This window comes from Diadema antillarum, unplaced genomic scaffold, assembly GCF_040938485.1.
Source record: "Diadema antillarum isolate AM-2024a unplaced genomic scaffold, OU_Dant_1.0 seq00000704_RagTag, whole genome shotgun sequence".
NCBI lineage: Eukaryota > Metazoa > Echinodermata > Echinoidea > Diadematoida > Diadematidae > Diadema > Diadema antillarum.
The window spans coordinates 756,733-779,688 of NW_027271609.1; positions in this window are offsets into that span (position 1 = coordinate 756,733).

Here is a 22,956-nt window from a genome sequence, read left to right on the forward strand (position 1 = left end):
AGGAAAACTTTCACGCAGGTCATGTGCAGACATTAGAAAGCTCTCTATTTTTTTCCCCTTTCTTTATTGTGATTGAATATATCTGAAATAAAATGGATTGATTTTAGTCGTCTTGTGGATGAATTAGCGGTACTAGCATTTCTTTCATTTTTTCTGGCCAAATACCTTTTCCCCGATCAGTCATGATAGAGCATTTAGGTTTTGTTAGTTCTTTCCCTTTATGCATACATGTGTACATTGCACTTTTTCCCACTTGTCTAATTGTTGATGGTATGTTATATTCAGGAAGAGGGTATGTCACCTAGTATCTATACAGCCTGATGTGATTGATTTTTGCAAGCATAAATTCGTAGACAAATGCGTTGGGGCAGACTTCGCCATCACGAGTTGGCAAGGGTTCACGGTCTTTTGCACCGCCATTAAACCGGTCTGTACGTAACGTCACCGCCATTCAAGGCAACGGCATTAAGTGAGTCACTGGTGAGCGTTCAGCGTGAACATGAGGATCCAGAGCTATCCGAAGTCCGATCTAAGGACAGCCGCGGAGCAAATCGCGCGGAGGACTTCGTGCCAAAGATGTCCGCTCTAAGTGTGTACGGATGTCGCCGAGGTGATGCAAAACAAGTTGTGTTTCAAATTTGACGAGCTTTAAATGCAGGCATTGAGAGCTCTCGTCACGTATCTGTCGTTTATTTTCTCTTTCTTCCCCTGTTGTTCGAGATGGCTGGTACCATGAGATGCCTCCTCTCATGTTTTTTCGCTTACCGGTGACACTTCTCTGACATTTTTTTTTTTTGCCAACATATTTTAGCGGAGTATTACTTTGTTGGAGTTTGTATGCTCAAACTCCTCTTAGAGTCTACAAGTCATTGTTTCAGTTGTTGTCTTTTGTATAGGAGCAAATCAACTGAATCTATAAACCATCCAAATATCTTCTCACACTTTTTTTTATTCAGAATTAATTCATCATTTCCCCCAAGGTATTTGTTTGTGGTTGCCCTTGTTTTGTTTTAAATTTGTGATGCCATTCAGAAAGAGGAGAAAGAATCCTGCGTGAATTGATGTAGATTTCTCCAACAGAATACTCCTCGTGAATTCTAGTACATTATTGCAGGTGTATGGCACGCCAAGTGTGCGTCCTTGGCATGTTGTGTGTCTGAATCACAGTGGAAATACTTCATGCGTCTGACTCCCTATATTTTAGTGGCATTGCTATCAGTCAGAGAGACACAGTCATAATATTTTAAGAAGAGTGGCGTTTGAATTGCTTCTTGTCATTTGGTGTATCTTTTCGAGCGGGGGATGTGCTGACACGCTCCCCTCCCTCCCCAACAAGGGCATATATTTTTCTGTTGACAGCCACTTATGGTTTCATGTATATTCTGTTCTTAGAGACAAAAAGTTAGATATCTAATTAATGTATCATTATGCTTATGTTGTGTATACATACTGTTCATTTTTCTAGAGAACACAACTTTTGAGGGAACACAAAAGATGTCGTGTTATAAACATGTGTACGATATACATATATATATTTTTTGTCATTATTTTTGGTTTGAGAAACATTTGTGAATGGGGCTCCACTGGACCTCATGGTAACACTAGACGCAACAAGATTGAGAGACAGTCAGGGATCATAACCTACTTCGCTCTTATTCCAACACTTGTGTAGTAGTTCTTTCGGTGTCTGGTGTCAGGTGTTTGGTGTTTGAGGAAAGTTTTAGCACAGGTAGTATAAGAGTGTTATACTTTATAAGTAACGTGTAAGACCATATGTCTCTCTCCATGTCGTCTTACCCGGTGTAGATACGGTCTGCTCTTCCTGACAATTTTGGTGTATTCCCCATCCCCTCTTAACACCCCCCCCCCCCCCCCCCCCCCCCCCGTAATTAAGTCTTTTGACAACAAAAAATAGGGTTATTTTGAGGAGAACATAAGTAAGCTGTATCACCAGTAATTTATTTTTTAATATTGCCCTCTAATCTTGTCTGTTGTTATGACTGCCAGGCAATATTGTTCAAGACAAAGTTATATGCCACTCCTCCGTGTGAAGTCATATCCATCTACCTGCTTTAACCCATTGAGGACGAGTCCCGAGTATACTAGGGCAGGTGTCTATAGGAATTGCGTGTTGTAGCAAAATCAAACTGTCCTCAACGGGTTAAGATAAAAAATACTTCTATTATTACTACAACTGCAAATGTTGTTAGTACAGGGCAGTGTGCATCAGTGTAGCAGGTCAGATATCCAAATGTTGAATGCCCTGTTGCCCAGACATGAATGTGAAAAGTCGCAGTGCTCTGCAATAGATCGTCTGTTTCGTTTTCAGAGGAGTCGGTGTTGACCCAAGGAATTCAACACAATTGGGGCCGGGCAACAGCAACATGATGTATGTTTTCGTTTGTTTGTTGTTGTTTTTTTAATGACCTTGTCAATTAACCATGGCTTGAATAAGTCTGTGAATGAGAAAGGGGAAATGCCAGGCTCACAGATGTGTAGAGTCCTGAAAGGTGGCGGTCTAGATAACCATGGGACACATGGTACGTAACCAACATGGAGGTAGATAGAGCCTTTCTCACAAATTGAGCTTTAAAAATCAAAAGAGTGTTTGCAAAACCTCAGGTTTGGATTTGATTTGATATCATTTCACATCAAAAATAGCTCAGTATGATGTGGCATTAACAGATTCCAATTTTTTTTTTTTTCATTTGTGAGGTAGGGCCTTCTAGTATATACATTTTAGTAGTGTAAACCCTCCTCCCAAAGTTTTCTCAGTCCCAAACATTGCTTTTCATGTTGTGCTGCTGCAGTGGTGTGAATCCAGCTTTCTACGCAATTTCAAAGCCTCTGTGGTTATTACGAGAGTAGTACAATGTACAATGTAGAACTGCTCCAGGCAACCACCTGGCGGCAACTGTGATTTTCCGCAAAGTGTACTCGATAAGCCAATCTTACCTGTTCACGTAGGATACTGCAATGTGAAATTTAATTTGCCACTTTTTGCATCACAGTACATTTGCTTCATCTTAACAATTACATCGTGCCAGAACTACAACCACCACCACCACCACAGAAAAAAAAGACACATATTTATCCAAGAAGATTGCTAGACAAGTCCACTGTTATCTACTAAGTGCTCTGAAGAGGGGTTGTAGTTCTGTTAAAACAAATTTGGTCGTGTTCAAATGATGAGGAGGATCTAGTTGAGCTGCGCGGAATGATGGAGAATTGCAATGGCAGGTAAAGTCCAGCTAGATTTTTATGTGTACGTTCGTGTGTGTGTTTCATCTTAATCCTGCGCTGAGATGAATCGTTGATTTCATGTAAATGTAGGCACACACACAAACACGAGTTATATACATACCATGTATTCATGATTTTTTTTTTTTCCTCCCATAGAGTTTATGCATATGTCGGTGTATGCGCCTAATATATTACGTGAGAATCTGAAGCTGTTGTTACTAAAGGAAAGCGTAGCAATATTTATGAGGATAGAGTAATTACAGGAAGAATGTGGAGAATATTAGTTTGCAAATTCAACTCACTATTAGCTTAGCTACTCTATTTTCTGTTCGCCATAGATTCTTTGTTGTTATTGTTGTTGATGATGTAAAGTAAGAGATGTATGAATGAATCTTTGTTTCCATTCACCCAATATTTCACCATGAGTTTCCATAGACACCAAAACAATTCATCTTCCATTATATTACATTTTTTTTCTCTTTCTTTTCATGTTTTGTTTTCTATGGTCAAGTTTCAGTTTTCCATCTTGTAGCGTTACTTTCTTGAGTACCTGCCGAATGAACGATGAGAACTCTATAAAGAATAATTAAAAGTACTGTTATTACATCAATCCATGCGGTGTTCCTGGTTATTTTTGTCCTTTGTGTAACGTGGCAATGATGTGTGTGATGCTGTGAGACAAGCAAGGCACCAATGAACGAACATTTTAGGAGTTTCATTCTCATTTATTAAATTTTGTGTCCTTTGTGTATTGTGGTAATGATGTGTGTGATGCTGTGTGACAAGCAAGATACCAGTGATTAAACAGATGAGGAGTTTCATTCTCATTAATTAATTCATTACAAGTGGTACGCATCGGTGAGGGCGTTAGCAAAAATTTCTCACACATGGTACCTCTGAAATGGTCAAACAGGCCTGAGGCGATAGCAGAGGGCATTGGGACTGTTACGAAGGAACCGAACATGAGGTAATGCCCAAACAAAATGATGTGCTGTGCATTATCTACTTCATAAAATGATGAAGTATAAAGTTCCCATGTGACCAGTGTATCCGACTTGGGGGGGGGGGGGGGGAATGTGGTTGAAAATGATCACCGGATGATTTTAACAGCGAAAAGTCTGCGTGTGGATATCAGGATCTGCCACGCTTATTTATTCCTGGTTAACGTTGCTGTTGTCATAAACCATTTCACAAATTGTTTACTATGTAACAAGGTGATTTATGTATGTGTGTGTTTGTGTGTGTGTGTGTGTGTGTGTGTGTGTATATATATATATATATATATATATGCAACCCCCACACCCCTAATCGTCTCAAGGGGCCGACCAATGTTGTACAGAGGCGGATAAATTTTGGTCTGGTCTGTTAGCTTCTCTCTGTACTGGTCGGGGGTTAGCTAATCACATAGACACCAATCATCAACAAATTTCCAAAAGTCAGAGAGAGACTAATTATTGCTTCGCAACAACAGTGAATATAAAATGCGGGAGAAGGGATAAAATTTATATGGATAATGCTAATGCTGCGAACAGCATATTTATTCACCGACCTGCCTTCTCGTAGGTCTGAAATATAGATACTTGATTACAAACACCAATTACTTTCCTTACAACACAATTGAACACATCATTTATCACTTTACTCTTCTACACCTTTGGAAACCTTAACTTCTTTAACACTTCTTAAGGGAAGGGGAGGGGTTTTGTTAGTAGGGATAAAATGATGTTAATGGGTGTGGCCACTTATCTCGACGTCGGCATGGTCGCGGGATGAGGTTCTCGCCTGCATGTCGATCGAGCTCGTCCAAGGGCTGGGGCGTCTGTTAACCGGTCTGCTTTCACTGCTTCCTTAAACAGTTCGTCACCATTGCCGTCCACGTTGTTGCAACCTGACAGGACGCTTCAACATCTCTGATGACACGTACCAGTCGACTATTTGGAGTTCATTACACCCAAGATTGGTGTAAACCAAAGTTGTGTCTTGTCGTGGCGTATAGTTTCTCAACTTGTCGTTGTCCACCAGTTACTCGCGTAACTCGTTAACTCTTGGGCAGTTCAACCAAGATCCTCGTCACATTCGCAGCGTTGATAAAGCTTAATTGATTAATATGGAGGGGAGCATGATGGATAAGGAAGGGGATCTTCTGACTCTATCTCTGTGGTCTCTCTCTAATCACGCAGCTCCTCTGTTGTGTCCCCTCTCTTCTATCAATCATCTAACTCTCCTCAAACATGGTCTTTTATAACAAATTTACTATTTGTATCCTTTCCCTAAAAGTATTTCATTGGCTAAATCTTATTTTGGGGTGTGATCTTCAATGGAAATTAATTTCTTATTGGTCAGTTGTTCCATTAGCTCCTCCCATTCGTTTCTGTGGAGCTCCGTTTTCTCGGATTCATCTCAATTTCTGATTAATTCGCCCACTGTCTGTTAGTTTCTTTATTTCCTCTTCTCTGTAACTACTGGTCAAGACTTATTGTTTCTTGGATAATAACATCATAAAACCAATGAATGCTAGTGTCCTTATGACGTCCAACGTCATCGTCATCATTTTCTGGGTTGTTGTCCCTGAATTTGTCTTTGGAATTCCTGTCTGACCTACTGCACTAAAGTACATCAAAATAAAGGAGAAGTTCTGGCTGCAGAACAACCTTCCAGCTCAGAGGGTCATTCATGTTTAGGGATCAGAGGGCAAAAACACGTCATTCCCGTAATTTGGACTGGGGCTTTGGGGATGGAGAGTGCGGGGAACTGACCACTAGCTGGAGAAAGTAGCCAATGTCAAACTCATAAATTCCTAGGACCAATAACTTTTCTCGGGAGAGGAAAATTGACAAAAAAAGGAAGTCTAGCTGGAAGCAAAATAAAGGGTTTCATAAACTTTAAGAAGGGGAAAAGACTGATTCATATTGACGTCACAGGGTGACTTGGAAAACAACTGTAATGCTTCTGTTTTCTTTAACTTTCTATCTTCTTCTATTCTATTCTTTATTATATGTGCTAGTAGCCATCTGGGCTACATCTATAATTACATGCTAGTTGTTACAAAAAACATTTCCCACTTTTGATCCTTAATAATTCATGAACTATATGATAAATCAGATAACGCTGAAACTGATATGAGCAATAGCTGAATAGTGTAAAAAAATTTTGGAGGTAAATTAGAAATGAAAGTATAAATCAGTTTTACTGAATTGAAGATTGATTTTAATGTTGAAGTTAGGTTCAGATTTTGCCCTATTTTCAACCCTCTGTACAAAACTTTAGATTTGCACAGGGTCAATTATGGAAGTGTGTGGTTGAAGTGAGACAGTCCTCACGAATTTCAAAAAAAAAGAATATGTTGGTACCTCCAATGAACTACTTTCACCAAAAACAAACTTTCAAATCACCAAATAAGCTCGTAAATTTTGATTGAAAAAAAGTGTGAATCTGCATGGTGAATATGCTAATGAGCAAGTCTTTGCGGATAATCAGACGTCACTGAGGCACAAATCTTCCCAGCCGTGTTCTGCTCGTCATGCATACGCTCCCTAGTTATTTATAAATTCATGTTTACTATTTATTTTTATATAAATAAGCTTGAAATATTTTGTTTTACACGATCGCTTGCAGGAATTATTTTTTAGAAATCGCGTACAGAAGCAGTGTTTGCTTTCCACGTGTATAAATTGGTGAAAGGTTATTTTTTTACTCTTCTTAATTATCATACAGTGAAAATTCTCAGGACTGCCTCCCTTTAAAGGGATGATATAGTATTGTTGGAGATGAGGATTGGGTTTTCAACTTTTTGCAAGATACCAAAAACCACTCATGAAATAGTATACAATCCTCCACACCCAGACAATGGTCCTGGACAATGGCCAGGGTTTGAATGTATTTTATTCATGAGAGATTCCACAATCACAGCTAGCTTTACTTCTTTTCATCCTGAAATGTAGTGTGGAAACATGTGCTTATGTGCTTTTTGCATGTGCATGCTATTCACCCTTAACATGAATTCAGACTAGCAGTGGCAATCCATCATGAATTATTAATAAAACATTCATGTGCCTTGGAGCAAGAGACCAGAGCTTTGAACAAGTGGTATTCATGTCAGTTGTTTAGGATCATTGTAAAAACGGTTACAGCTCGTTATTCCGAAGGTTCGATATTCCGAAGGCTCTTTATTCCTAAGATTCGTTATTCTGAAGGTTCGTTGTTCCGAATTTCATTTTCGGATTGACCAATCTTCGGAATAACGAACCTTCGGAATAACGCCACAAATTTTCGGATTAACGAACCCTTTTTCATTTTCGGATTAACGAACCTGTATAGGTATAGGGAATTTGCGTGTTTCGGATTAACGACCCTTCGGAATAACGAACCCTCGGAACAGCGAACCTTCGGAATAACGAACAGGACCCGTAAAAACACACTCACATACACCTGTACACATCATTGGTTCCTGCATAAAGTCCAAGTTTTGTACAGAGGGTTAAAAGTTGATCAAGATTTGGAACCTATAGCTTTAAAAATAAGCATGGATTTCGTGAAACTGATTTATGCTTTCATATTCAAATCACCTCCAACTGAATTGTAAAGTATTCAGCTATTACTCATATTATCAATGACAGTGTTATCTGATATGTAGTTTTTGAGCTATTAAGGATCAAAAGTGGGAAATGTTTTTTGAAACACCTAGTATATTCCATTTTCATTTTTCATTCAACCAATGAATGTAACTGTAACAGTTACATGATATACATTCACATGGAAATGGTACAGTTGATATACCAAAAATAGTATGAACAAGGAAGCAACACATGGTCTATATAGGGCTCACAACAGTAATTATTTTACTGTTGCCCTTAGGCACGTGAGCCCTCATGCAATGCATTCCCATACACATACACGATAAATATATGGAAATTAATACATTTATCAAAACAGACCAATAATAAAAATATCACATGAGAATACACAAAATGACTGAAAGATATATGTATATTTATATATTGCCCAAAATCCTTCAAATGTTTACTTCAAAGCCTAACTAAGATTATAACTTCAATCCATTTAATAAAAAAGAAAAAAAAACTTATTATAGATGATTATGCAACAATATGGTAGTTGTGTTATACACACACACACACACACACACACACAAAATGAAAATGTTATCAAATTCAACATTATACATATCTTTAACATTACAGTGCGTATATAACAATTAAAATTACCCCCAAAAAATAATTTTAACTGCATAACTCACCAAATTCGTGTCTAAACTTCCACGTACATTTTCACAGATATCTGCATCTATAGGAAAAGTCTTGTGCATGCTGTAGTGTTAGTTAGCTTGTTTCTTTGTGTGTTTGTCTTCTTCATTCATTGATCATCATCAAACAGCCCATCGATAAAGTTTCACTCTACTCATAAATTCAACCACGATTTTAATGGTAATGTGTTGATAAAAGCAGGGTTGACACGTGACTTGCCTTCCGAATGTATCGTGCGCAGTTTCACAACATCTGGGCCCCGTCTTATAAAGACTTGTGATTGATTCAAATCAATCACAACTTTACGATTGAATGCAAATCCATCTTAAAAAAAAAAAAAAAAAATTATGATTGAAATTAAGACGGAGAACTGCAATCAATCACAGGTTGCGATTAATTGCAGCTTTCAAGAGATTTGTGATTGATTGATTTCTATCACAAATCTTAGAAGACAGGGCCCTGTTTTTACACCAATGATATCAAACAGAAACGATGTTTGTTTTTGTTGCAAAGTTTATTTCAGTAATTTCTACGATGCTTTACACGCATGTTTAATGCACAATTCAATATTTCTTCATAGTTACACAGAACTCTGGCCTATAGGCCTACATACAAAACTTTCAGATGCAACAGCAAAAGTTGAAGTTTTTTTTTTTCGAAAGTTGCGACAACTTACAGTTCATGTCGATGTCACAGTGTTGCCGGTTTAGGGAATAAGACATGATTAAACGATTAGTATTTTTTTCTCAAGACAGAGTTTGAATTACACCTTTAACAATTTGAATTAATTACGACGCTATGTCTAGTCTTATGTTCAATCGATTGTATCATTATTATTTGTGTTTGAGATGTGGAACAATCAAATCAAATCAAATTAAATCAAATCAAATCAACACGTCATCTATATCGGGCGATACTGGTAATCTACGTTTCAACTTAAACACTGATCTTGGCAGGTAAGAAGCACAAACCAGCTCGGGCAGGTAAATGTAAACTATGTAGCCATTTACTGGATAACATCTGATAAAAAAAAAGACAGGACTAAGTCTGCGCCAAATACCATTTTTAATAAGTTTCGGAAACTGATCACCAAACGCCCACATGGTCAATAATAATACATACATTTGCGAGGTGAAGACCGATTTTAAATACATTGCTCTTAATTTAAATCGAGTCTCGCCCCCCTTTCCTCGTGCTTGAAATGATCGAGTTTTAGGAAATACCTTTTAAAAATACGCTGCAAAACACTAAACGGAAATTCACAACTGTAGGCCCAACGTATTTTTTTAGGGGGTGTTTTTAACTACAATCTATTCAATTGATTATAATGGGATATTTTCTTCCTCACTTTGCTACCCTATTACGTGTATACTAGCTGTTTTTGCTGTTGATGGGTTTTTTTTTTTTTCAATCCTGAGGCAACACCGATTGTTCATTCTATGAGCAGAAGCGCGAAGGGAAAATTACACAACACTGGTCATGAACAATAACATTCTTTGTGAAAAGAATAACAAATATAACACCCTTTGTGCACGCAGCGGCCATGTTCAGCGGTGAATTTCGCAGCGAATTTTTAACAAAGGGGCGGGGGGTGGAGTGAATACGAACAGGTTCACGATCTTTGATTTGCCTGTGTGGAGTTGTACTAGTATTGTGGAACGATTGTCGTTACGCATTTTGAGATTGTCACACAGCTCACATCTACGCCTGTTTTGGGGGCTTTTTTATATACTGTACTTCTATTGTTATTTTACCCAGTTTGGTCGAGATTTGTTTCCTCATTCAAAATGTTACATTGTCAGATGCAAAGCGTTTGAAGGTGCCGCATGTTGCTCTTTACGTCTCCTGAATACGGTTCATTTTCCCCCCTCATTATTATTCATCATTTGAAGCGATATGGGCAAATGAAAGCGACAACACAGTCGTGTACAGTCGATCTACTCTATGTGACCTTTAGGTCAAATACTGGTCCTGTCACCATGGAAATGGATGACCTTGTTGACCTTCAAGATGATTTTCCACATCCCTCCCATCAGTTGCTGCAGACTCAGGATAAATTCGAGTACATGTACAAAGAACGGGCCAACGTGTGTGTAGTCACTGTATATATACTAAGAATCCGACACAGAATGCAAATGGCTTATAGGGAATAATGGTAAGGCTTTTGACAGACTTTTACCAATCGGAGATATAATATCATGTATTACAACTCTTCCCCAGGAAACGTGATAGCAATGGACAGCGCAATTATACACGTATATTTTTCCACTTGATATACACAACAGTAGCGACTCAAAGGTCGAATCTTAAAAAAAAAACAACAACAAACAGATACTTGTAACAAAAGTACAGTCAAGTACTGCATTCAACCGAGAGAGTATATATGTTTATCTCTCCGCTTCATCACCACAGACGAATCTATGATCAGCATCCTTTTTGTTTCTGTTTTTTTTTTTGTGGACATGCTTTGTACAAAGCGCAGTTTTATTAACAAATCCACATAAGAAGACCTCTGATTATACAGGGGGGGGGGGGGGCACAGAATCGTCTAGGAAATTGTGAACAATTTAGATAACTGCAATAAAATACACTAATTTGTAATGCTCCTCTCGGTCTCTTGTCTGTGAAATGCAATTTCTCTTCACGAGAGAAATGAATTCATAGAAATAAAATGTTAAACTTTCTTAAATCACTCAGAGACGTGTAAAAGTATACACATGCACAATATTCCCTACTTAAGAAAAAAGCGCCTTCGCCGGAAAATTGTGTGAACATCGATGGCGCGCCACATTTTGTTATAAGAGGACGCAGAGTGTTAAATCAACTTTTCATGAGGCTTCTTTGAAATAACAGAGAATACAATGGGAACAGTAGCTCGACAAGAGCTTCTGATCGACTCACACTGAGGGAAAATACATCAGACACACATAACAAATAAAAAATATCTCGTTTTCTGGGAATCTACACAAGAATCACGCTTATAAATTGCACGGCGAGACAGTGTTCACGCTCGTATAGACAATTGTACGTGCTTATGTACTATACGCATTGTTCATGGGTATAAAATTGCAGGGACCGATCCTTTGGCTAAGAATCAAATTTTTTGGAGCGTGATAGAATAGGCAATAATGTTTAAAGTCACGAATTTTAAGTATTTGTAAAAAGGACACTATCAACATATGAACTGAAGATATGATACATTAAATGTGTTGTCCTTTCATATCTAGAATTCTCGGCCTCGCAAATTTTCTCCAGCGGGATACTTATTGTATTCTACGCATGTGAAAAAATAGAAATGAATATAATTGTATATATATATACATAATTATATATATAATATTCCTATAAATATTGTAATACATGGAAGTACGATCACGAATGTTTCACACTTGACATTAAATGCATGCACGAAGTTCAACAATATATGATAATTAGCACGCAACTAGTATTACATCATAAGAAAATAACTTGATAAAAATATTATATTATGCCTATTATGATCAATTATTACAAACAACAAGGAAGATGAATTTCAACCAAATGTTTACAAAGTCAGCTTGGAAAAAAAGTTGAAACTCTTGAGAACAAAGAAAAACAAAACAGTGAAGATCGTTTCATCGATACGAAATATAGAAGTCGTGGAAATTCATGTCTGTTTGTTTGTTTGTTTGTTTGTTTAGGCTCTTTTGTTATTTTCGTTTTTTTTTCTCTTGCGCAAAACCGTCAGTCAATACCTAGAGAGTACCAATGTGTATATGTAAATTTTGAGAGACGAATACTGCCTTCTCTTTATGGTTTGTGCATAAAATTCTACCTGTTTCATAGAGTTATACAGCCACTATTGTCTTCAAACATTTATCATCATAATATGATATCATCATCAAACATAGTACTTTATTTTGACGCAAAGAGAATAATTTTTTTTTTCATTCCAAATTCGTGATGTCAATAAGCCTAAGAAAACTCTTAAAAAGGAAAAAGAAAGAAAATGTCCACACGTAAATTAATGCAAGACTTGGGAAACTAACTAACTTAATGTGCATACAAGATTATGAAGGATACCTCTGTTGTGGTGGAAAAGATACAAAAAAAAAAATGGAACACTGGATCCAAGGGGATCCAAGATGTTTTTCTTTTCGAGCGATTGTAATGACTGCATGTTCTGTGCTGTTCTATTCTAACTTACTCTTTGACAGTAAAATCGGAAACAAAATGGCGTTTTCTCTTGATGCCTAGGTGCTCTCGCCCATCCGATTTTTCACTGATGCGGTGTACATCATGCAGACCACTTTTATATTGAAACTTCCACATTAGATCCAAATTTAATGTAATTTGTATACTATCTAATTCATTGCATCTCGAGTTGATGTCATCTCGTGCGGTTGGCATTATCAAAGTTGAAGTACACGTCTGTGCGTATAGACTGGAAACTATATTTTTAACGGTGAAATAATTCAATATAGTTGGCATGAAATCGATGGTTTCATGGTGCAATAAGTCAGTGTAGAGAGATGTAAACCGTGCATGTACTACAGCGTCTATCTATCCCTTCGTCTCTGACAAACATATACAGCGAGGTCACAATGTCTGAAATTAAGTTGATTAAATCCCCGTTTTGCCATTTTCATTATCACAAGCAGCGTCGTCGCTAATGAATAGAGGTACACCCGGCCGTCGCGTTCGAGATATTCTACAGGTCCTAAATCAAGCGCGTTTAGGAGTAGCAGAGTATCTCGTATACACATGAAGCATGTATATTACAGAATATCTCAGCGAACTGGACGGATCAAGAAGCCCTATATCCATGAGGTCATCACTTCGTCTTCTAAACACGGCTCCGATTTTCGTCATTCAACAAATGCAAGTCTTCGGAATCCATTCCTGAGAATATGATACATACTGGTGAATTACCTGCAGACACTCGGCTCCGATTGCCGTGAACTTGGTGTTGCATGCAAACACCGGTAGAAAAATAACAAAGTTTGACATCGTTTCCTGCAGTAAACCAGAGCGAGGCAGCATTTGCGGTCAAGGGTATACCATTGGTCCTATCCGCCTTAACGAGAGATGTATAGATCTATGTAATGTTTTGAAAGACAAACCCAGGTCAGACCGCCGGTGGTGTCTCAAATACAATCCAAAGTCCAGGGGAGTTCGTGTTCAAAATGAACATGATGATGATGGTATGGTGGCAAGACGAGCATTCCTTTGTATTTGTACAGCACAGCAACAGCTGCGAGTCTAGTGCCGTCTGCTCCGTCTCTACGCGCCGAGAGACCAGGCGTCGTCTGCTGCACTGAGAGAGTGCCAAATACATTTACCGACGATGTAAGCCAGCAGGAGGACCATCGATACTGGAAGAATCCAATCTGTTACGTCCTCCATGGCATTAAGGTGGCAAGTTATCGGATACCCTCCTGTTTCGGTGCCTCTTCTAGTATCCCTGAGGCTCCTCTTCGATCATTCCTACCATTGGTCCTACCCGCCTTAACGAGAGATGTATAGATCTATGTAATGTTTTGAAAGACAAACCCAGGTCAGACCGCCGGTGGTGTCTCAAATACAATCCAAAGTCCAGGGGAGATCGTGTTCAAAATGAACATGATGATGATGGTATGGTGGCAAGACGAGCATTCCTTTGTATTTGTACAGCACAGCAACAGCTGCGAGTCTAGTGCCGTCTGCTCCGTCTCTACGCGCCGAGAGACCAGGCGTCGTCTGCTGCACTGAGAGAGTGCCAAATACATTTACCGACGATGTAAGCCAGCAGGAGGACCATCGATACTGGAAGAATCCAATCTGTTACGTCCTCCATGGCATTAAGGTGGCAAGTTATCGGATATCCTCCTGTTTCGGTGCCTCTTCTAGTATCCCTGAGGCTCCTCTTCGATCTACTTTGCAGCTTTCTGGTAGTCCATATCGCCTGAGCAGACCATGTTCTTGCTAGGTGGCTCTCGCTCAGCGTGACAGACTAAGCTCCCGCGTGAACATGCTATCCTTCCCGCGCGTTCAGAACGCTCCTTACGACTGAATCGTAGGTCGCGCGCACACACTGAGCCACGGAGAGCACGAGATAACACCCATTCAATTTCCGATGGGTACAATCACCAATTAAAGAATTAAGGTACACGGTACAAGTGTATCATAAACCTGCATTTCTAACCGTGCTAGGTTTATTGTATGCAGGATTTTCGGTTTCCTGTTCTCATGAATTTATCTCGGCATGATATCCGGCTGGCCAATAAATGAATGTGAAAATAATAAGCAAGAGAAAGAAAGAGTTTTACCTGGCAAAACGGGCAAATCGCAATCTGAGCACCGACACATTGAAATGACACATGGGCCGGAAGTACTTGATTGTTATTTACCGGCCTGTAACCTCGAAAAACCATGTTGAAAAAGATGTTTATTACTGGTTTCCTTGTACCAAATAATCTGGTAATCCGCGCGAACAAACCACAATATTGGTCGCAATCGCACATGCAAAAAGAACTGATGACGCGGGGTCATCACCTCCTGACACTCACTGATTTTGTACCCGAAGATAATCATAATGATTAAAATCATGTTTTAGGTCGATGCCTTATTAACACACTGTAAGTTCTTTTCCCGTCAACATCACTGTCGCTAGGTTAAAGCGACACTATACAATATGTTGTTTAATCAGAAGGATGCATCTTTTTCCTATATATTTCATGTCAAGAAAGGGCAACTAATTTTTATTGCACATGATAATCACGTGCAAATTGATTAATTAATTAATGAATTATAGCTAATAACTAATATTCATATAGCTCCTTAACAATTATTACAACACAATACAAAATAATCAACAATATTCAATGAACAAAGCAAAAGAAAGAACAAAACAAAACAAAACAAACAAACAAACAAACAAACAGTAACTTTACACTTGTCAGTTTATTGACCAGCTAAACAGTGAAATTAAGTCAGAACTACGAAGAAGTCTTACTTCTGGAACAAGCATGGGCTTTAAATTTTTCTTTTCTTTTTTTACCTTGATCTGTGTTAACTGCTGACTGGATGTTTAACCGTTCATTGGAATGTTTGTATGTAGTGTTAGATTACACTGAAAGGACATTAAAAGAAATAGTGTGTTACGAATTTGCCCATGTAATCACTTAACAATGTGGTCTTCATGTTTTATGATCATGTGTGTGCGATCACACGTGCACGATCGCGAATGTTTATAAACACCACCAGTTACGTAATCTCCTTTTGAGTCAGTCGTTTTGAACCGCAGCCTTACACACTTCGCCCAGGTTGAGTTTAATGTTATGAATTATTAAGCTGGGCGTGCCTGACGGAATTTTCCATGTATGTAATAATGCTCATGTTAAAAATGCATTGGTCGCGTCAGTCGACAATCAGACTCCGGTTAGAGAGGACCGTTATAACTTTCTCAACGTCACGTCCGTGGTCTTGGGAGAAATTGCTTTCCCTAAGACAAGTGTTCTGCGCCACAGTTAAAGTGCTGAACAGCAGGATAATCCAGGAGATTCCAACCTGCTTTTAGCCCGTTTCCATTCGACGACGACAGCGTCGATAAGTTTTGACTTGGCCAGGCGAACCACCAGGCGGTCTGGAGCCAACGCCCACCTGTGACTCCTGTGATTGCTACACGGCAACTAGTGGGAGCCACGCCGAGGTCTATCCAGGGCGTCGAGACTGTGTGAGTGGCAACGCGCACCTGGCAGCCAACGCCCTTTTACCCGGCGTAGTCGCGGAGATCGCGTCGCCCGCTGGTTCGACGACGTCCCCGTGCATCGACGCGCTCTCGACGTGATAGCGTCTTGCATCGCCTCCCCGTCACGTCGCAGATGAGTTGGGCCCCAACGTTGGTTCTGTTAGGGTAAAACCCTGGCCAGGTATCACATAATCTGTCTTAAATTATTTTTTGTTGAAACGATCCGATCTAACATTCAATTGTTATGGTTAATTTCGCTGTAATGTTTTGAACAATTATCATTATTCCGGTTGGAAACTGATTGTTAAGTAAATTCCTAATAAAGCTCCGGAAGATTTGTTCATTTCAATTCACTGAGACCGCCTTGCATTCATTTGTGTGAACTTGACCGTAACAAAGTGGGGGCTTGTCCGGGAAGCCGAATTTCGCAAGCCTTACACAGTATATTACATTGTCCAATTAGGTCTAAATAAGCTTGTTTTTGTGCTGCTGTTCTACCGTTGCAAAGTTTACAGTCAAGCTTTCATTGCTGTGTTAATTGTGGAGTAGACTGAACCATGTCTAGGGAATTTTCAGTGCAGGATTTTGGACGGTGACGTTTCTTTGCCAAAGATTAAACAGTTGAGAAATTCTGAATAGAAAGAGGTGACATGTCACTATTGTTCCAAGAAGGGACATGTTAAGACTCAATGTTGGAAGCTACAACGGGATAGTAAAAAGCAGGGTGCCAAACCCGTACTTGCAGTTTTAGGAGAAAGAACTTGTGCTGCTATTTTTGTGCATGACCGTCTTGAAATAGTGTATAGAAATATTAACCCTGGAAGTGTAGATAACATGTCTGAGTGTTACCATGGCTTCATGTCAAAGGGTGTGGTTTCTTGGCAGTCTGATGACGGTGCAGTGCAGTCGGTGAGAATCCTGCGGGACACCGGAGCAGCACAGTCTCTCCTTGTAGGTGATGTGAATAAATTGCCTGCTGATGGTTCATCTTGTGCTAGTGCACTGATACAGGGTATTGATGGAACCTACGTTTCTGTACCTTTGTATAGGATACACTTGAAGAGTGACTTAGTCACTGGAGTTGTTATGGTTGGTGTGGTTCCCGGTTTGCCCATGGATGGGGTTGATTTGTTGATGGGGAATGATTTGGCTGGGAGAAAGGTCTCAGTCTCACCACTTGTGTCAAGTGATCCGGTAGTTGAACATGAAACTGAAAAGTTGCTTGATGAATTCCCGGATATATTTCCTGTTTGTGTGGCGACAAGGTCACAGTCAGGTCAAGCGAAGCAAGACGAGGCAGATGATTTTGGGTCTGTAGATGACTCTGTTCGGTTGGCAGAAACGTTTTCTGCTAACTTCGATGATGTTTTTGCTCAGTCTAGTGATGACAAGTGTTGTCGTTCTTCCCTGATTGCAGCGCAGCCAAAAGATCCAACACTTGAGCGTTTGCTTCTTACTACTGTTACTGAGATTGAAGCTGCTAGTATGCCGGAGTGCTTCCACAGGAGATCCGGTGTGTTGATGAGGAAGGGGCGGCCCCCCTGATGGACCGGCTAGTGTAAGCTGGTCAGTGGTATAGCGGATAGTGTTGCCAGTGTACTATCGTAGGGAGATACTGAGAGTTGCTCAGGAAATTCCCATGGGAGGTCACGTTGGCATTAGGAAAACTCAAGCAGGAGTGTAGTTTTTCGTTAAAGCAAAAAGTAGAAAGGGAATGTTAATTATGTGTGCAAACGTCTTAAGTTTTAGACACACGGTTAGTTTCTTTCCCGCCATTTCCTTTTGTGAGTGAAAAAAAGAAGAGAAAATTGAAATCATGAGAAATACTAGGTTGTGTCGCATTCCAAACTGGAAGGATTGAAATGAATTTGAAAGAATGGACAAACAATGTTCAAATGTTTGTTGTTGTTGTTTTTTTGTGGAAGGACATGATACCAACAAAAGTATTTTGTAAGAGAGACATAAAATGGCTCCTATATTAAGGTGTTTCCTCCTAGGAAACGTTTATAGTAATTACTCGTCAAACCGTTACTGGTATTTGTATGGAAACATTACGTGCAAACATAATAGAGGATTTATAATGCAGGTCTGCTACAACCCAGACAGAATGCCAAACTTATAGCAACGTGAAGAGACAATGTTGTGAAACACATGCGATAATGTTCTCGTGTTATTATAATCCGAACTGGTTAAATAATGTGTATTTTGTGTGCATTTAAGCCATACCGTGAGTAGTTGCCTTATATAGTGAGTGGATACCCTAAGAAGTTCAGAAATAGCCGATGTTTGTTATTTGTTACAAATTATGCAGGATGATGAAGTTGAAATTTGTAACGTGTTTTGATATAACGAAAATATTATTTTATAGCAACGAAAATATTACTTCAGAGCAATATTTTCTCTCCTAGGGGTGGGGGTGTTACGAATTTGCCCATGTAATCACTTAACAATGTGGTCTTCATGTTTTATGATCATGTGTGTGCGATCACACGTGCACGATCGCGAATGTTTATAAACACCACCAGTTACGTAATCTCCTTTTGAGTCAGTCGTTTTGAACCGCAGCCTTACACACTTCGCCCAGGTTGAGTTTAATGTTATGAATTATTAAGCTGGGCGTGCCTGACGGAATTTTCCATGTATGTAATAATGCTCATGTTAAAAATGCATTGGTCGCGTCAGTCGACAATCAGACTCCGGTTAGAGAGGACCGTTATAACTTTCTCAACGTCACGTCCGTGGTCTTGGGAGAAATTGCTTTCCCTAAGACAAGTGTTCTGCGCCACAGTTAAAGTGCTGAACAGCAGGATAATCCAGGAGATTCCAACCTGCTTTTAGCCCGTTTCCATTCGACGACGACAGCGTCGATAAGTTTTGACTTGGCCAGGCGAACCACCAGGCGGTCTGGAGCCAACGCCCACCTGTGACTCCTGTGATTGCTACACGGCAACTAGTGGGAGCCACGCCGAGGTCTATCCAGGGCGTCGAGACTGTGTGAGTGGCAACGCGCACCTGGCAGCCAACGCCCTTTTACCCGGCGTAGTCGCGGAGATCGCGTCGCCCGCTGGTTCGACGACGTCCCCGTGCATCGACGCGCTCTCGACGTGATAGCGTCTTGCATCGCCTCCCCGTCACGTCGCAGATGAGTTGGGCCCCAACGTTGGTTCTGTTAGGGTAAAACCCTGGCCAGGTATCACATAATCTGTCTTAAATTATTTTTTGTTGAAACGATCCGATCTAACATTCAATTGTTATGGTTAATTTCGCTGTAATGTTTTGAACAATTATCATTATTCCGGTTGGAAACTGATTGTTAAGTAAATTCCTAATAAAGCTCCGGAAGATTTGTTCATTTCAATTCACTGAGACCGCCTTGCATTCATTTGTGTGAACTTGACCGTAACAAGTGTTCATCAGATTTTTCTCTTGTCAGTACACACACACACACACACACCAGGCGCGCCGGAAGCAGTTTTGGATTGGGGGGGGGGGGGGGGGGCAAACATTGGAGGGGGCTCAAGATTAGACCATGCATATGTTACACAATATACACATACACACACACACACACACACACATCTATTATATATATATATATATATATATATATATGTAAAGTGGGTGGGTCGAAACATGGGGGGAACCATAAAGTAATTTTGACGGTCTGTATGCTTGTGCGTGTGTGCGTAAGCAATAATGGGACTACAATATCTTACGGAATGTGATACATTCAGCAACGCAGTCATTGAGGAACATTGTAAGTTTTCCTTACATGGATTATGGAATGACGGTGTGAAACGATCGACAAATTATATACTGTCAGCAACATAAGGTGAATGGCATAACAATAAAATGCGAGCGAGCGAAGCGAGCGAGCTTGAAAATTTTGATATTCTACAGTTCCAAAACTAGAGTTTTAATTGTAGCTATATAATTATTTCGCTTTGGAAATAAATGGGGGCGCATCAGGCGCAACTGCTAGCAATTATTGGCAGCAACATTAGGAGGATGGCATAACGATTCAATGCGAGCGAGCGAAGCGAGCGAGCTTGAAAATTTTGACATTCTACAGTCCCAAAACTGGGGTTTGTAGCTATATCTTTCACTTTGGAAATTAATGGGGAGACGCATCGGGCGCAACTGCTGGCAATTACTGGCAGCAACATTAGGAGAATGGCATAACGATTCAATGCGAGCGAGCAAAGCGAGCGAGTTTGAGAATTTTGACATTTTACAGTAAAAAAAAACTCCCGTTTGTAGCTATATCTTTCGCTTTGGAAATTAAGGGGGGCATCGGGCGCAACTGCTGGCAATTACTGGCAGCAACGTTAGGAGAGTGGCATAACGATTCAATGCGAGCGAGCGAAGCGAGCGAGCTTGAAAATTTTGACATGTTAAAGTCCAAAAACTCCCGTTTTTGTAGCTATATCTTTCGCTTTGGAAATTAAGGGGGGGGGGCATCGGGCGCAACTGCTGGCAATTACTGGCAGCAACATTAGGAGAGTGGCATAACGATTCAATGCGAGCGAGAGAAGCGAGCGAATTTGAAAATTTTGACATTTTACAGTCCCAAAACTCCTTTTTGTAGCTATATTTATCTTTCGCTTTGGAAATTAAGGGGTGGTGGCATCGGGCGCAACCACTGACAATTACTTTCAGCAACATTAGGAGAATGGCATAACGATTCAATGCGAGCGAGCAAAGCGAGCGAGCTTGAAAATTTTGACATTCTAGAGTCCAACAACTGCCGTCGTAGCTATATTTTTCGCTTTAGAAATTAAGGGGTAGGCGCACCGGGCTCAACTGCTGGATGCGAGCGAGCGAAGCGAGCGAGCTTGAAAATTTTGACATTTTACAGTCCAAAAGCTGACGTTTGTAGCCATATTTTTTCCCTTTTATTCATATATTTACAGATTTGTTTTATTTTCTTTGTTTATTCATTTATTTTAATTATTATTATTATTTTTATTTTTATTTTTTTATTTTTTTATTTATTTTTTTTTTTTTGGGGGGGGGGCTTTTTGGGGGGGGCAAAAATGCGTTTTGCCCCGCCCCCCCCCCACTTTTTGGATTGGGGGGGCGGCCGCCCCCCCCCCCCCTGCCCCCCCACTTCCGGCGCCTATGACACACACTAATGTATCATACGTAAGTATGGAATTCCATTTTGAGGTCTAACACAGTGTCGATAAACGAATTCCCTCAATGAGGGAATCTACAGATTAATAAGCTCTGCTCTTGTGTACATTCCTTCCTTCCTGTATTTTTCATATTCGAAACTTTGGTCTGTTAATTGAATTCCTGATCTGTTATACTCCGCTGAAAATTAAACATTTTTTTTCGTCTTAATGGATATCTAACTCGTTTGCTTGTGTGCTTGTCTGTGGTATAGATAATATTGCTAGGAGAAGCTTGCACATGTATGTCTTATTTATAAAATTGCATAAAAGTTACGTAAAACGTTTATCAAAGTGAAATATCAAAAAAAAAAAAATCCTTAAACAAACAAATTATTAACAATCATCCGGAGAGATACTAGGCTCGTATTGATGAAGGCGGCTCAGAGATCAATAGATGGCAGCTGTTTACGGGGTGGCCGCGGCGCCACACCGGGGACACGTTGAGGTAACCAGCGGTCTTCTGTTTTCTGTTTCATAGACATTTCTTTTTTCGTAGACGTATCTGCGACTACATTTGCCTGCAAATGATTTAGAATATATATATTTACCCTATCACCTTCCGAATATGTAAGCAATTACAATGCTTTTTCTTGAAAATTTGTATTGTCAAACTGCACCATATCGTTGAATTTCAATGGTAAAAAAATGAAAAAACCCATTATAAACCAAATATAGTTACTTTTCTTGCCACCCCCCACCGGAAAAGCAAATCCTCTTACTTCTTCGATCCCCCCCCCCCCCCGGCCCTTTCGTTATACATGAATCTCCGCCAGTGGTGTTTACACACGTAAGTTTTCACCGAGTTTAGCACATTTAGTATGGATTAACATGGGAACCCTCGAACAGATGCCATCTTTTGGTTTTGTTTGTGTGTGTGTGTCTGTGTGTGTGTGTGTGTGTGTGTGTGTGTGTGTATAGCAATACTATTAAGTAAGGAGCTGATAAAAATTAACATGACATTATCACCTCTGATATATATATATATATATATATATATATATATATATATATATGCATATATATGTATATGTATATGTATATACATATATATATATATATATATATATATATATATATATATATATACTTCGTGGAATTTCATTTTTGCATATCAAAATCATAGATCGTGGCTATATTTTGCACTGATAAGACCTACATAATACTGTATTATGAGAAAAGTATAGGGGGGAATAGCATTAATAATATTTCTTTCCCACCCTCTGTAAATTTTTCTCATCAAGATACGAAAATGAAGTTCAAAGTGTCGTCTTCGATGTCAGGCTGGAGCGTGATAAGCACGCCGGATGTTAATTTCCCGTGGTTTCAGTTTAAAATACTGAATGAAATTTTATTTTACAAATAAGAATAATGTTGAACAGAATTGGGTTGATCGAAAGAAAAGGATGTTCGTTTTGTAATGCGTATGTTGAAACTTTGATACATTTTTTTTTTTTAGTGAGTGTCAATACGTTGATAGATTTTGGGTTGAAGTGAGAAGATGGATTAATGCTAATGCTTTTAGAAATAACATTTACGACGAAAAATAAATTGTTTGGGTATTTTGGGT